Below are 16,663 nucleotides of genomic sequence, written 5' to 3'. Positions count from 1 at the left end.
TTTAATTTTTTGTTAACTCCAAGAGCTCTTGAAGTTTAACCAAATCCTCTTATAGTTTTCTTATTGACCTAATCTTATCTTTTGTGACGTTGTGAGTATATTGTTGACAAAGTTTAGTTTGAACTTTAAAAAAACTCCCACCATTGCTGCAAAGTTTGAAAAGAAGACTTTGTTAATTTTTACATTACCCCAAAATACCTTTGTAACAAAGTTCGTAGGTCGGGAAGAAGGAGGCGGGAACCGGCAAACATTTAAGAATTTAATAACAAAAATAAACAAACGTAAAAGTACAGCGGCAGCCACTCACGGACGACTGCCGCACACAAAACACAAAATAAAATCCAGGCCTGGTCCTCTCTTGTCTTACACTGTCGTCAGTCCTCCTTTTATCCTTGCAGAGCTCCTCCGTGGGACTCGAGACCGGTGAGTGGCGCAGGTGTCGCTCATTATCATTCACTCCACCGGCCTCGTTCCGCTCCCACGGCTCTCGGCCCCGCCCCACTCACTACCTTAAAAACATCTTTAAAATGTTTATCACCCAACAGTATGTTATTAAAATGCCAATAGGCACTTTTTGGTTTTAAAGAGTTTAAAAACATTTCACTAAACTGTGATCAGAAAAACAAACTGGAATAATTGAACACTAAAAAAAAAAAAAATCATTTGGTGCTTAAAACCATAAAATCGAACCTTGCTAAAGATAACTGATTATAATATACATGTATAAAATGTCTCCAAATGTCAAAAATATCATGGGATCTCATCAATTGAACTAACCTTTTACGTGACTGGATACAGTGGCATGCGAAAGTTTGGGAACCCCTTAATTTTACCAAAATAAGAGAGATCATACAAAATGCATGTTATTTTTTATTTAGTACTGTCCTGAGTAAGATATTTTCCATAAAAGATGTTTACAGATAGTCCACAAGACAAAAAACAGCTGAAATTATTCAAATAACCACATTCAAAAGTTTGGGAACCCTTGGTTCTTAATACTGTGTGTGGTTACCTGGATGATCTACAACTGCTTTTTTTTTTGTGATGGTTGTGTTTGAGTCCCTTGTTTGTTCTGAACAGTTAAACTGAGCACTGTTCTTCAGAAAAATCCTCCAGGTCAGTTTTCCAGCATCTTTTGCATGATGCATTAAGAGCCAGGGGTGAAAACTTTTTGAATTTGAAGATCAAGGTAAATTGTACTCAATTTTCCAATAATTCCCAGCATAGGTATCGTGGTTTGGACGGGAGAAGCTGAGTCTGTGATGTAATAGCAAGAGGTGCGGACCGAATGCTGATAGACCGTCAAATGAGTGGAGGTATGTCAGCTGTATTTATGTCTGTGAGTTGATTGACTTGATTGCGTACCACTTGTGTTTAATTAGGCTAAGTATCTGACATGCTCCTCCCGAACTTTGTTAATAAAACATCATTTAATTATGATAGAGGAGAGAACCAACTATTCAAACATCTGCTCACACTTTAGGCCTGTGGCTGTTATATTAAGCTAAGTATTTTTTTTTTTTTTCGATTTTGGCTTCCAAGGATTATAGCCGCATTTCTTCTAGCACAACTCCCTTCCCTTCATTGCGGCGCGGATTCGTTCCTCCGAACCAAAACTTAACATCTGAATCAGCTCAATCAGTGATTGTTATAAAATGCCGTCTTTACTGTTGCTACATTGCAGGACATATTTGATAGTAAAACGCTGAAAGTACAATCTGCACAAGTGATGCTGTTCAGGCTGAAATGTGTGTGCGCATGTGTGTCTGCGCGGCGGCGTGCTCCAAAACGGACAAGCAAAGTACACTTTGAGCTTCGGGCGCGTCGAAATAACACACAAAAATATGCCAAAAAATACACAATGTGTCAAAATGGCCGGTTATTATGAGTCTTCACTTTTTTGTTTTAAGTGGACGAGAACAGTTGGGAGAAAATCCGATGCGTGTCAGTATATTGTCTTAAAGTGTCAGACTGGAGCTTGAGCCATCAATGTTAATCAAAGAACAAAATGCAAAGAGAAAATCACCCACAGCTCTTAATCTGAACAACGTTATAGCTTTAATAAATATAAATCAGTACATACAGTGAAAACTATGCAGTGCTCATTTACATTTGATTACTTTTGTAACTATTACTTACCTGAACATTAATATTAGTAGACCTTCATGGAAAAATGAAAGCACTGTTTATTTCATTTCGTTTGTGTGTTTGTTTTATTGTATTTGTCAGTTTGTTTTACTTTGTTTCTTTGTTCATGTTCTTACTGTATCTTATCTTATGTATATAAAACACTAAAAATACCTGCACACTGGTGCATTTACAAATTGATGAAGTGCAGGCATTTTTAGTGTTTTATATACATAAGATAAGATACTGTAAGAATATGAACAAAGAAACAAAGTAAAACAAAAAGTACCGATAAGAATACCGTTAAAGTACCGGATCGATAAGCAGTATCGATAAGAGTAGTAATACCGTTAAAACCTTAACGATACCCATCCCTACTTTCATAAAGGCACTGCATATCAGGCTTTCAGCCAGACGACCTTCAACAAGGCATTGCACATAACATACATACAAACTATGTATTATATGTGGAGTGCACTGATGAGGGATGTTTGAGTAAAAGCTTGATATGCAGTGCCTTTATGAAAGATTTATGAAAACGTAGTGATATTAAAAATAATTGTTAGTAATCTGCTTTTGTTTGGGCTCTCATTTTTTAATTCCTGTCACTTACCTTTTAAAACTAAACTTAAGCCGTACAAAACACCAAAATGCTTAGATCCAAGTTACTAATTACATTAAACATTACACCACAATCAAAACCATTTCACTGTGTTACGCCCCATCTAGGGGAAAAGGGTGCAACATGAAAGACTCAGAAATATGCAGGATATTTGAACAAAGGTACATTTATTTACTTAATTTGGGACTTTTGATTCAGGAGCTGATTAGACCAAAATAACAAACAAAACAACATTGTCTTTAAACCTCTTTCCTAAACCCTTACCCAAAAGAAAATAATAGAAATCAAACAGTTAACAATAAACAAAAAAATTGCATCAGACTCCTTTCTTTCCCAAAAAAATCAGTATTTACAATATTTACAATCGGGCAAACAAACTGAAAAGGGCAGTCCAAATCACTGTCAGAAACAGGCAAAGGGTCAAATATACCAACAAAGATATTCAGATACAAACATCTTTCAATTCAACAATACTCACAGTTTCATATACTCTGAAAATACTCTGAAAATACTCTGAACACTCTGAAAATACTCTTATTAATTGGCCAAGAAGGCATTGAGGAAGAAATTAAAAAAGAAATAGTCAACTTTTTCTTTAACCTGTTAGCCTGCACCAGAGCGACCTCGCACTGAACGCTCTTTGTTTGCATGTGTCATTGTTTTCTAATAGAATAAATGAAACGGGACAAAGTTAATCTTGTCAAACTCTATATCATTCTGAGGGTCTAAGCCTCAAGCATCGACGACAGATCGCTGTTTTTCGATGGAAAGCTTATAAGGAATGAGTGGCACAAATTTGCTACATTTGTGTAAGCAGTACACATCCAAACACGCAGAGTAAAAAAGCCGTACGTACCTTTATCATTGTAATAACGAGCCACAAACGCGTCCACTGCTGAAATCCCAGTTTAGTTAGAGAGGTAAGGGTCCACAGAAAAACATCCCAGCGAGCACTTTTAGTCCAGCGAAACAATAACGTTGTAATAAGGATGAATATTCCTTTGTTTACGTTTCATTTCTTCAGAGAGTTATTGTTCGCGTCCGTTATGGAATAAATTACGCTCAAAAACAGCGTCTTGGTGGTAAAAAAACAAAACGATTTTGTAGAATACGGTCTTACAAACATAATGAGACCGTCTACGGAAAAAAAAGTCTCAGAAAAGCGGAATATAGATTATTTGAATTTGGCGCTCCCTCCTGCCGGCAGTGACGCTTCTGTGACGCACGCTGTCATCTGAGCGGGGCATAACTTAGCGATCTGCTTTATCCATAAAAAACTGTTTTTTTTTTCTTCTACATTTTTTATATGTGTGTGTGTGTATTGTGTGGGGAATGTGGCCGTGTCTGCATGATTATAATCTGTATGGACGCACATCAGCGTGTTTATTAGCGACTCTATGACGGCTATCATTGTGATTCATTGATCAGCTATTATTGATTATATGGCCCATCTGTTTGATTATAATCTGAATGGAAGCACATCAGCGTGTGTTTACTGACTCTATGACCATGTCTGGCAATATCACTTCACGTCTGGCAGTGATATTTATCATTGTAATAACGAATAACGAAGAATACTTCAGTATACATACTATATACAAAGCATTTTTTTCTATTTTTTTTCCTTTTTTATTACTCAAATAATTATTTTTGTATTTTTTAGTGCTCAAATAAATCTGTCTATTATTTTATAATTGAAAAACTATGCAGGAATATGTATAATGACTAAAATAGCTTGTATAATTCTGCAATCCATTTGGTGGTTATTTTTCCTCAAACAGGGGGGTGGGGGGACTATAAATAGTTTCAGAAAAAATATTGCAGGAATCTCATTTTTCATGGTATCTTCTTCAAATTTGAAATATGAACTGATGAGACACATGGCTTTCGATCCATTACTTTTCTGGATTGCTCCAGGACTTATTTCATGTATTTGTATATGAAATAAAAAAACATTCAGTGTGGAAAAATATTTTTCAAGGCACGTCAGTGTCTATAACTTTTTATCTTTTTGAGCATTATCAACTCTGGATGATAGATAGTAAAGCCCAGAGTCTCTTCTTTCCAAAGATACCTAATTTGTTTGTGTAAGCACACTTTGTCACAAACTGTTACCATTTTAATTCAGGTAGGTTATTTTCACCTGCGAGGCCCTAAATGGGGTTGAAGGTTAAAGTGATAATCATCAAAATTAAAGGAAATAAACATTTGAAATATATCAGTCTGTGTGTAATGAATGAATCTAATATACAAGTTTCACTTTTTGAATGGTATTACTGAAATCAACTTTTTCGTGATATTCTAATTTTATGACCAGCACCTACAGTATCTATATATAGTTTAATAATTGCATTTTCGTTCTTTATTAATTATCAATTTAACATTTCTAGATTACTACGATATTTACAAACCACTTATTTAGGAGTTGTCTGCGGTTCATAAGATCATTTAGAAAGTGTATTTTAAATTCTTATTATCCAATGAAAGGTTAGATTTTTGTGAATTTTTAAAATAAAAGATCACACGGATTAACAAAGCAGATTCATTTTCACAGCCGCCTTTGATCATATTTACCAAGGGTGCCGATATTTTTGGCCATGACTTTAAAACTTTTGTAACACTTTTCAATAAGTTTTTAGTTTTGAACATTATACAAGTTATCATGAACAGTAATTTTACAGCATTTATGAATCTTATGTTTAAAACTGACTACTACATTATTAATTAAGATTTCTAGTTAATGTACATCAGTTACTATACCATGAACTAAGATTCATATAACTAAAATAAATACAGTAAAAAATATGTTGTTCATACTTAGTTTGTAAGTTTTGAATTAACTAATGTTAAAATCTATATTCCTGAACTATACTAGTTAACATGAACAATGATTAATAAAAGGTTTAAAAAAATAAAAAAACATTAAGATAAATATAGCCGACTTCCTGTTGGTCGTAGCTAATGACTGTAAATTAGAAAGTTGTCCGGATTAATAAGAACAATTTATGTACCGAGTTTGGTGTCTGTAGCTAAAACTAACCCCCCCATTTTTGACAAAAGGTGGCGCTATAGAGTGCCTCTTCCACGCCCGTTTATGAGCTTTTTCCAGTGCCTAACTATCATTAATACTCATATGTGTGTTGAGTTTCATGACATTCTAAACATGTTATCTGCTTCAAAATCACCAGAAAAGAATTTTCAACTTTGACACGTTGCCATGGCAACATAATTTTAGATATCAATATTCCCTTCACAGTTTTACATCGGCCGTGTTTTGACATTATTCTGGTGAAGTTTGAAGCGAATCGAGTAAAAATAAGATGCTGAATTCAAGGCATTGGTGGCGCTATAACTTTGACTCCTAATAGTCACATCTATGCGATCGGCATCATACAACGAACGAACCAGTGAAGTTTGATCAGCAACATACAATGTATGTGGACGTTATTAGGCATTTCCTGTTTCTCATTTTTGGCCATAACTTCATCGCCTCGCCACGGGCAAACCGTTCGAGATATCAAAAACATCTTCGCAATTTAGCATCCCCAATGTACTGGCTTGGGCCCTAATAATAATCCTTAGGGGAACAATAGGGCCCTGCGCCTTACTGGCTTGGGCCCTAATAATAATCCTTAGGGGAACAATAGGGCCCTGCGCCTTACTGGCTTGGGCCCTAATAATAATCCTTAGGGGAACAATAGGGCCCTGCGCCTTACTGGCTTGGGCTCTAATAACTAGAAAATTGCAAACCTTCAGCCATCTTCCTCATGTGACAACTTGCCCCGGTGGTCATACCTATATTTTACAGAGGGAAATTACGTTGCTGCCTCGCTTTTTGATGCAACAGTGACACCTAGTGGTTGAATGAGGAACAGGAACAGCATGAGATTTTAAATTAAATTTTAAAATGTACCACTTAACTGAGATGGATGTACAGATAGATAGATAGACAGATAGATAGATAGATAGATTTTAGAAATGATAGGCCATTCTGTTGTTGAAATAATAATAAAAAAACACTAAAACAACTATTTTTGTTTTTAGGAGAAACACGCCCCCTTGCTTTTCTCCTCAGACATGCGCTTTTTCACAAAAATTATATGCATCTTTTTCCTCAAAGCTTCAGTTGTACTGTGTTGCCATGTCCACTAAATATAAGTTATTATAGGTCTCTGTTATTCGCTTACAAGTTAACGACTAGTTTATTTCTAGTTGTAATGTGAACTATAATTCTGTAATTATATTTTTGTAAATGGGAATGGTTTACAAAAAAACAACAACCTTATTTTGCTGTTTACTCATCCGGAAAGAAAAACAGAATGACTTGCTAAAATTAGTTTTTAATTAAATTACTTGTTTTTCTTGTGCAACCTGGCAACACCCTTGTCATGTGATATGAACACATTTCCCGTACACTAGCGCTGTCAGAGTAAAATAGGCTCTTCCGTTCTGATGCTTCCGGACTCTTGAGCCAGCTTTAGTACTTCCGGTTCGCGTTAACGTTTGCCGCAGCCATGTCGTTTTTTACGCGATCGCTTCAGGACCTGCCGAGTATGACGGCAAACGATGTACATCGGATCATCCAGGCCACATCGAAGACACCAACATCAAAAAAGGACAAAGGTTTTAAATTGTATGTGTCCAGCTATATAAACAACTACGAAGGTAAGTTAACAAGCCTGTTTTGTTTACAAAAAAATGTATACATGCTAGCTCCTTGGCTCTTTACTAGCCAAAGTTATCACAGTGAGGAAGCAACGTTAATAATGTTAGCAGAGTGATAGTTTAACGTCATGAATATTTTGTGTTTCTGAAATGCAATACCCTAATCTCTATTAATCACAGTTTCAAAGAAGGAGTCAGGAGAGGTCACGGTTAGGTCTGAGTGCTTCAGATCTATGAGGAAAAGCCAGAAGCCTCACTGTCTGAGTGTAAGGGAAAGTCATTCTGCAGGTTCAGTGCAGGTTCAGTTCAGGTTCAGAAGAAACAGGTTCCTTTTTTTGTCAAAATGAAGTTTCTGTGAGTCATATCATTGCTGTGAATTAGATCCAGATAAACACCACCATTGCACTGAATCATGTGGTACCTGAGATATCATGTGAAATATGAATACAGGGTGTGCAAGAAAGAATGTAAAATTAATGATTCCCACAGAAGCTATATTTTGTTAAAAGTTCTTATAATTTCTTCATTACTTATTCTGCACTGCTATTTTAAAATGAGTCAAGTGAGATTAATCATGATCTATTATATTTGACATGGTCAACTGTAAGCTAAATAAATTGTAACAATCCCTGTATCACTTTACACATTTTAAAGTTCACTAACAGAAGTTCACAAATTTAGTGTGTAAAAGGCTGTCTCTCTTTAATTGCAGTTGTAGCTAGTACATTTTTCTAACAAATATTTGTTGTTGTAACAGATTGTGCTGAGGGATTCAAAGCCAGTGGAGTTACTGAGATGCCAGTGTACCTGTGTGGCAGGTACAGCCTTGTGCAGTCATGTGGCAGCTCTACTGTACCAGACGGCTCACTACTCCCAGCTGAGGCTTACATCAGTTCCCCCAGTGTTCAGCTGCACAGAAACTGAACAAAAGTGGCACAAACCAAGGACCATGGTAGCAAGCCTTTTAATGACTCTTTCATTTTATGTATTTATAACTCGTGCATGTTTCTCAAACATGTTTTTATTTTGATGCAGGGTATTAAACCTGGTCCTGTTAATGACATGGTCATTATATCAGCCAGGCCAAAAGAAAGGAGACTTGCAGAAGGAATGAGGTATGTGTTGTTATCTATACTAAACACACACAACAAATCCATTTGCACACATACATTTACGCACCCTCAGAAGTACTTACTTACTCAACCCTTGTGTATCAATTAAAAAAAGTTACACATAGGTGATAGCAGGGCTCTCAAGTGTCACGCATTGAGCGTGACAGTCACTCATTTCGCTCTATTGTCACGCACTCCCGCCACACATTGTATTTCTCACGCAGAAAAAACTATTTATAATATATTTAATATACCGCAGCGGCCAACATTTCTCTGGCCGCGCCGCTCTCGTAAGATTTAACGCAACAACCAATGAAAAAAAGCATCCTGAAATTGTTCACCATCTTCCTCGTTCACCCACAGAGGAAACCACTGGAGCCCCGAGCATCACTTTGAGCACAAAGTAACAATAATGACACAAACAATATTATGACAACTTGACTGCTGTTAGAGAATGTTTCCCAGATAATTAACATCAGTTTTTCATGAGTGTCTGTTACTTAGCCAACAGTTTTACAGCCTGTTCACTGACAACATCTGCTCAGAACAAGTAGTCTAGGCCTAGTCATATTTTCGTTATCACACGATGACTGACATATTGACACATTATAAATATATCTCTCTCCAATAGGCTTAATAATTTTATTAGCACTAAATGAATTCAAGTGTATTGCATAGTTGATGTTATAGGTCACTTTTAAAATCATGTCATATTTTATAATTATATCCTGGCCATGGATGCATTAATCATTGCATCTGTCTTTCAAAGATGTCAGGTAAAAGGCAACTAAGCATCCTTTCATTCACCCTGAGAGGAAAGCCCCCCAAAAAGGGCAGGTTACAGGATGCTGGCCCAGAGAAGGTGGTGAAAATGGTAGGCACATTAGAGGAGGAGACAGAGGAGGAGACGGTGCAGGTGGAAGATGTAGAGACAGTGCAGGTGGAAGATGTAGAGACAGTGCAGGTGGAAGATGTAGAGACAGTGCAGGTGGAAGATGAAGAGACAGTGCTGGTGGAAGATGAAGAGACAGTGCTGGTGGAAGATGTAGAGACAGTGCTGGTGGAAGATGATGAGACAGTGCAGGTGGAAGAGACGGTGCAGGTGGAAGAGGAAGAGACGGTGGAGGAGATGGCTAAGGCTATTGAGAAATAAAGGCCCCTGGTTCCTTTTTTCAAAGGTGACTGGCTTGAACCAATTTGGGAGGCTATCAAAGATCGCAGCCTTGGTTTTAGTGCTTCCACATTCTAATGCTGATGCTGAGAGGGTATTTTCGATGGTTGGTTTGAACAAAACCTCAACACGAAACAGCTTGTCTCTGGACGGGACATTGTCCTCAATCATGACCCTGAAAATGGCTGGGCTTGAGCCGAACTGTTTCAAATGGGAGCCAACACCACAAATGATAAAGGAGTCCAAAAAGGCAACAAACACTTACAACAAACAACACCAGTCATAATCTCTCTCTCTCTCTCTCTCTCTCTCTCTCACACACACACACATACTCGCACTCATACACACACACACAAAAATTGAATAAACACTTTGTATTTGGTTAAATTGTCAGTGTCATGTGTCAAATATTTTCTTCTGCAAGTCTGAGCAATTATTAATATTAACAACAAAAACACTAATAATAATATTATTAATGGAACACCCCCATTTCACACCCCCGGGTGGGGGGGGGGTGAGATGTCACTCTTGCCTGTCTTCAAAACTTGAGAGCCCTGTGATAGGTCCATGGTGGACAAAAATGGCTGTGTCAAAAAAAAAAAAAAGAAGCTTGAGAGCACAGAAATAAGTGTGGTCTCATTTAAAAGTAAAAAAAAAAAAAGTTTAAAAAAGTGAAACCAAAAAAAGTTATAGAGGTTTCAGTTTAGGAAATTGATTTTTCATTCTGGCCTTGATTAAACTATACATTTTATATAAACTATATATTTTATACATCGATATTCAATATGTGATACAATAATGCTTAAAGTGTGTAAAATAAACTTAAATTATCTTAAAAAATATTTAAAATTATATAACCTACATGTTTCATGTTATTTTTGTGACAAGAAAAAATCCCTACAATTTTGACTGATTCTTATTAAAGCTACTAAAGTTATTCAGCCAAGAGTGAGTGATTTTCTTTGTCTTTTGTTCATGACCGCAGTTAGTGCAAGCCATTGCGATATACATTTGCGATCTGTCACACGCACAAAACTCATTGCCTTTGCACATGTACTTCTTAATTCTAACACATTTGTTTGTCTTTTTTTCACAGAAGCAATTTGTATAAAGGAGTTAACTGCCCTCTGCCAGACATCTCCACTCTGAAAGTTCAGGAGGCGTACCATGGACTTAGTGCAGACGAAGCTCCCTTGATCACAGCAATGGCTATCTCCAGTGATGTACCTCTGGTTGAGTCCATGTTCAGTCCGGTGCAGGAGGGAAGTGTGCTTTCCTATCAGCTACCAGTAAGGACACTCCCCAGTACCTGTCCACACACAGATGCCCCTTCTCCCCCACAGCTGCCACTCTCGGATTACAGACTGGGACCCCCTACCTGTGCATTTGTGTTTTCTGAACATCAGCACCATCATCTGGCATCCCTTGCGACATCTTTTGAGATGGCACACAAAATTGAGAAAAGCACGCGAGAGCAGAGTTCCTGCGTTGAGTGGCACCAACTAAGGAGGTGCCGCATCACCTCTACTAAATTTAGAGAAGTTTGCCACACCCGGGGGGAAAAAGGCTTCTGGGATCTAGCCATCAGAGTGCTGACATGCGTCGGGGTCTTGCCCTGGAGCCTGTAGCAGTAGAGGAGTACTGCAAGGTGAGGGAAGTCAACCACTACCCATGTGGGTTCCTGATCCACCCTGACTCACCATGGATGGGGTCAACACCTGATGGGATTGTGTACGATCCTGAGGGGCAGCCAGTGTTTGGCCTGTTAGAAATTAAATGCCCAAATGTAACTAGCTATGTGGACTGCCCTTACGTTATGATAAAGGATGGTACACATACACTGAGGCGAACCCATCCTTATTATTGGCAGGTCCAGGGACAAATGTTGATTTCTGGGTGTGACTGGTGTGACTTTGTCATTTACACAGAAGATGACATGTTCATTCAGAGAATTTCCCGTGACATGCAAGTCATACAAACCATTAACACTTTAACCTTCAACCCCATTTAGGGCCTCGCAGGTGAAAATAACCTACCTGAATTAAAATGGTAACAGTTTGTGACAAAGTGTGCTTACACAAACAAATTAGGTATCTTTGGAAAGAAGAGACTCTGGGCTTTACTATCTATCATCCAGAGTTGATAATGCTCAAAAAGATAAAAAGTTATAGACACTGACGTGCCTTGAAAAATATTTTTCCACACTGAATGTTTTTTTATTTCATATACAAATACATGAAATAAGTCCTGGAGCAATCCAGAAAAGTAATGGATCGAAAGCCATGTGTCTCATCAGTTCATATTTCAAATTTGAAGAAGATACCATGAAAAATGAGATTCCTGCAATATTTTTTCTGAAACTATTTATAGTCCCCCCACCCCCCTGTTTGAGGAAAAATAACCACCAAATGGATTGCAGAATTATACAAGCTATTTTAGTCATTATACATGTTCCTGCATAGTTTTTCAATTATAAAATAATAGACAGATTTATTTGAGCACTAAAAAATACAAAAATAATTATTTGAGTAATAAAAAAGGAAAAAAAATAGAAAAAAATGCTTTGTATATAGTATGTATACTGAAGTATTCTTCGTTATTCGTTATTACAATGATAAATATCACTGCCAGACGTGAAGTGATATTGCCAGACATGGTCATAGAGTCAGTAAACACACGCTGATGTGCTTCCATTCAGATTATAATCAAACAGATGGGCCATATAATCAATAATAGCTGATCAATGAATCACAATGATAGCCGTCATAGAGTCGCTAATAAACACGCTGATGTGCGTCCATACAGATTATAATCATGCAGACACGGCCACATTCCCCACACAATACACACACACACATATAAAAAATGTAGAAGAAAAAAAAAACAGTTTTTTATGGATAAAGCAGATCGCTAAGTTATGCCCCGCTCAGATGACAGCGTGCGTCACAGAAGCGTCACTGCCGGCAGGAGGGAGCGCCAAATTCAAATAATCTATATTCCGCTTTTCTGAGACTTTTTTTTCCGTAGACGGTCTCATTATGTTTGTAAGACCGTATTCTACAAAATCGTTTTGTTTTTTTACCACCAAGACGCTGTTTTTGAGCGTAATTTATTCCATAACGGACGCGAACAATAACTCTCTGAAGAAATGAAACGTAAACAAAGGAATATTCATCCTTATTACAACGTTATTGTTTCGCTGGACTAAAAGTGCTCGCTGGGATGTTTTTCTGTGGACCCTTACCTCTCTAACTAAACTGGGATTTCAGCAGTGGACGCGTTTGTGGCTCGTTATTACAATGATAAAGGTACGTACGGCTTTTTTACTCTGCGTGTTTGGATGTGTACTGCTTACACAAATGTAGCAAATTTGTGCCACTCATTCCTTATAAGCTTTCCATCGAAAAACAGCGATCTGTCGTCGATGCTTGAGGCTTAGACCCTCAGAATGATATAGAGTTTGACAAGATTAACTTTGTCCCGTTTCATTTATTCTATTAGAAAACAATGACACATGCAAACAAAGAGCGTTCAGTGCGAGGTCGCTCTGGTGCAGGCTAACAGGTTAAAACTGACAACTAATGAAAGTCCCAAATTCAGTATCTCAGAAAATTACAATATTGTGAAAATGTTCAATATTGAAGACACCTGGTGCCACACTCTAATCAGCTAATTAACTCAAAACACCTGCAAAAGCCTTTAAATGGTCTCTCAGTCTAGTTCTGTAGGCTACACAATCATGGGGAAGACTGCTGACTTGACAGTTGTCCAAAAGACGACCATTGACACCTTGCACAAGGAGGGCAAGACACAAAAGGTCATTGCTAAAGAGGCTGGCTGTTCACAGAGCTCTGTGTCCAAGCACATTAATAGAGAGGCGAAGGGAAGGACTAGATGTGGTTGAAAAAAGTGTACAAGCAATAGGGATAACCGCACCCTGGAGAGGATTGTGAAACAAAACCCATTAAAAAATGTGGGGGAGATTCACAAAGAGTGGACTGCAGCTGGAGTCAGTGCTTCAAGAAGCACCACGCACAGACGTATGCAAGACATTATTATTTTAGGGGAAGTCGTGGCCTAATGGTTAGAGCGTCGGACTTGTAATCCAAAGGTTGCGGGTTCGAGTCTCCGGCCGGCAGGAATTGTAGGTGGGGGGAGTGAATGTCCAGCGCTCTCTCCACCCTCAATACCACGACTGAGGTGCCCTTGAGCAAGGCACCGAACCCCCAACTGCTCCCCGGGCGCTGCAGCATAAAATGGCTGCCCACTGCTCCGGGTGTATGTTCACGGTGTGTGTGTGTTCACTGCTGTGTGTGTGCACGTTGGATGGGTTAAATGCAGAGCACGAATTCCGAGTATGGGTCACCATACTTGGCTGAATGTCACTTCACTTCACTTCACTCACATTAGTTTCAGCTGTCGCATTCCTTGTGTCAAGCCACTCTTGAACAAGAGACAGCGTCAGAAGCATCTTGACTGGACTGCTGCTGAGTGGTCCAAAGTTATGTTCTCTGATGAAAGTAAATTTTGCATTTCCTTTGGAAATCAAGGTCCCAGAGTCTGGAGGAAGAGAGGAGAGGCACATAATCCACGTTGCTTGAGGTCCAGTGTAAAGTTTCCACAGTCATTGATGGTTTGGGGTGCCATGTCATCTGCTGGTGTTGGTCCATTGTGTTTTCTGAGGTCCAAGGTCAACGCAGCCGTCTACCAGGAAGTTTTAGAGCACTTCATGCTTCCTGCTGCTGACCAACTTTATGGAGATGCAGATTTCATTTTCCAACAGGACTTGGCACCTGCACACACTGCCAAAGCTACCTTAAACCTGGTACTAAAGTATGTTCTTGATTGGCCAGCAAACTCGCCTGACCTTAACCCTCTAAGCGCCAAAGTCGCAAAATTGCGACAAGACGTCATACTTCATGAAATGGGCTGTAGTTCCTAATCTGGTGTAATGGCTCAATTGTATTCCCTTCCACTAGATGGCAGACATGTAGTACTTCGTTTCTAGACCAAAATTGTTCGAGGAAATAGCAGAGTAAATGAGCTATGGTGTCATTGATGCGGAAGCAATTCAGTTCATAGCACCTGAGTAAATTGTGAGATTTGTGAGAGAAAATCGCCAAACGGCTAATAAAAAGTTGTACTGTGAGGATGTGTTGCAAATGTTATTGGCCGATTCTGACTCTGAAGGGGAATATTTGCCTTTTGGAAATGAAGATCGGCCGTCTAATGATCGCGCTTCTCCCGGTACATCTTTTCCGCGTAATGGTGCCGCGCGCAAGGCGTGATCGTTCACAAAGCACAAACAAGTGATCGTATCAACATTTTGGCCAACGGGGATGGGGGTGGCAGGGGTGGACGTGGTCTTAGTGTCCATAGGAGAGCTGTTGCTCTCTGATAATCGGCCAGATTGCGCTGTTTGTTCTGATCGCGCGCGCTCTAAGTGCCGCCGGCAGACAGTACAGGTGCGGTGTGTGGGGTCGGTCTGTGTGCTGTGCCATGCAATGATAGGTACCATACTCTCAAGAACTATAAACTGTCACATAGATACCTGATTGGGCAGATAGCTGGGCAGATAGCTGGTCAACTGATCAAAAAATAGGCACATGTATTTTACTATGGCACAGTAATATAGTAATAATTTACTACTTTCTCCTGTTTTACTGTTGATTTCCTCTTTTCCTGATCATTTGGAATGAGGATAAAAAGACAAAAAAACAACAACAACATGCAAATAAGTTCAAACATCCATTCAATATCTATTATTTCCTGAATATTACTGATGAACTGATCAAAAAGTAGGCTACTGTTCACATGCGTTTTACTACATAGTATAGTAATATAGTAATAATTTAGTACTTTCTCCTGTTTTATTGTTGGTTTCCTCTTTTCTGATTATTTGGAATGAGGAGAAAAAGAGAAAAAAAATCAAACATCAATTCAATATCTACTATTTCCTAAATATTATGAAATTCAAGAGGGCCGCCCCTGATGACGTCATAATATGCAAATTAGATGAGTATATTTACACCCCACATAAACTTTCGGTCATGCCCAACATTTTTCTAATTTACAGTAGATCTCTATCTTTAAGCCCTTTCAAGCCACAAGCTTTTGAAATCTTGATGTCAAAATCCAGCATTTTTTCCAAAAAACCCTGGCGCCTAAAGGGTTAACCCCATAGAAAACCTATGGGGTATTGTGAAGAGGAAGATGCAATACACCAGACCCAACAATTCAGAAGAGCTGAAGGCCACTATCAGAGCAACATGGGCTCTCATAACACCTGAGCAGTGCCACAGACTGATCGACTCCATGCCACGCCGCATTGCTGCAGTAATCCAAGCCAAAGGAGCCTCAACTAAATATTGAGTGCAGTACATGCTCATACTTTTCATGTTCATACTTTTCAGTTGGCCAACATTTCTAAAAATCTTTTTTTTTTGCATTGGTCTTAATTGATATTCTAATTTTCTGAGATACTGAATTTGGGACTTTCATTAGTTGTCAGTTATAATCATCAAAATTAAAGGAAATAAACATTTGAAATATATCAGTCTGTGTGTAATGAATTAATCTAATATACAAGTTTCACTTTTTGAATGGTATTATTGAAATAAATCAACTTTTTCATGATATTCTAATTTTATGACCAGCACCTGTATATATATATAAAGAAGTGCCTCGACCGCTACATTTCACGTACATGTATGAAAATCGGTACACACATGTAACACACCAATACCCACAAAAAAGTATCTTGGAGCAAAATCCAAAACACAACAGGAAGTCAGTTATTTGTAATAAGTGTCATACTTTAACTCCTCCTAGAGATTTATTCAGACAAACACCAAATTTGGTCAGTGTAATCTAAAGATTTGCCCCAAACGTCATATGTTTGATAAGACTCCTGTCCTGAAGAGACCAACATGCCCATATTCAGTTATAGCTGGCAACAGGAAGTGA

Source organism: Barbus barbus, assembly GCF_936440315.1.
Source record: "Barbus barbus genome assembly, chromosome: 3".
In the NCBI taxonomy this organism is placed as follows: Eukaryota; Metazoa; Chordata; class Actinopteri; order Cypriniformes; family Cyprinidae; genus Barbus; species Barbus barbus.
This window is presented reverse-complemented; position numbering follows the sequence as displayed.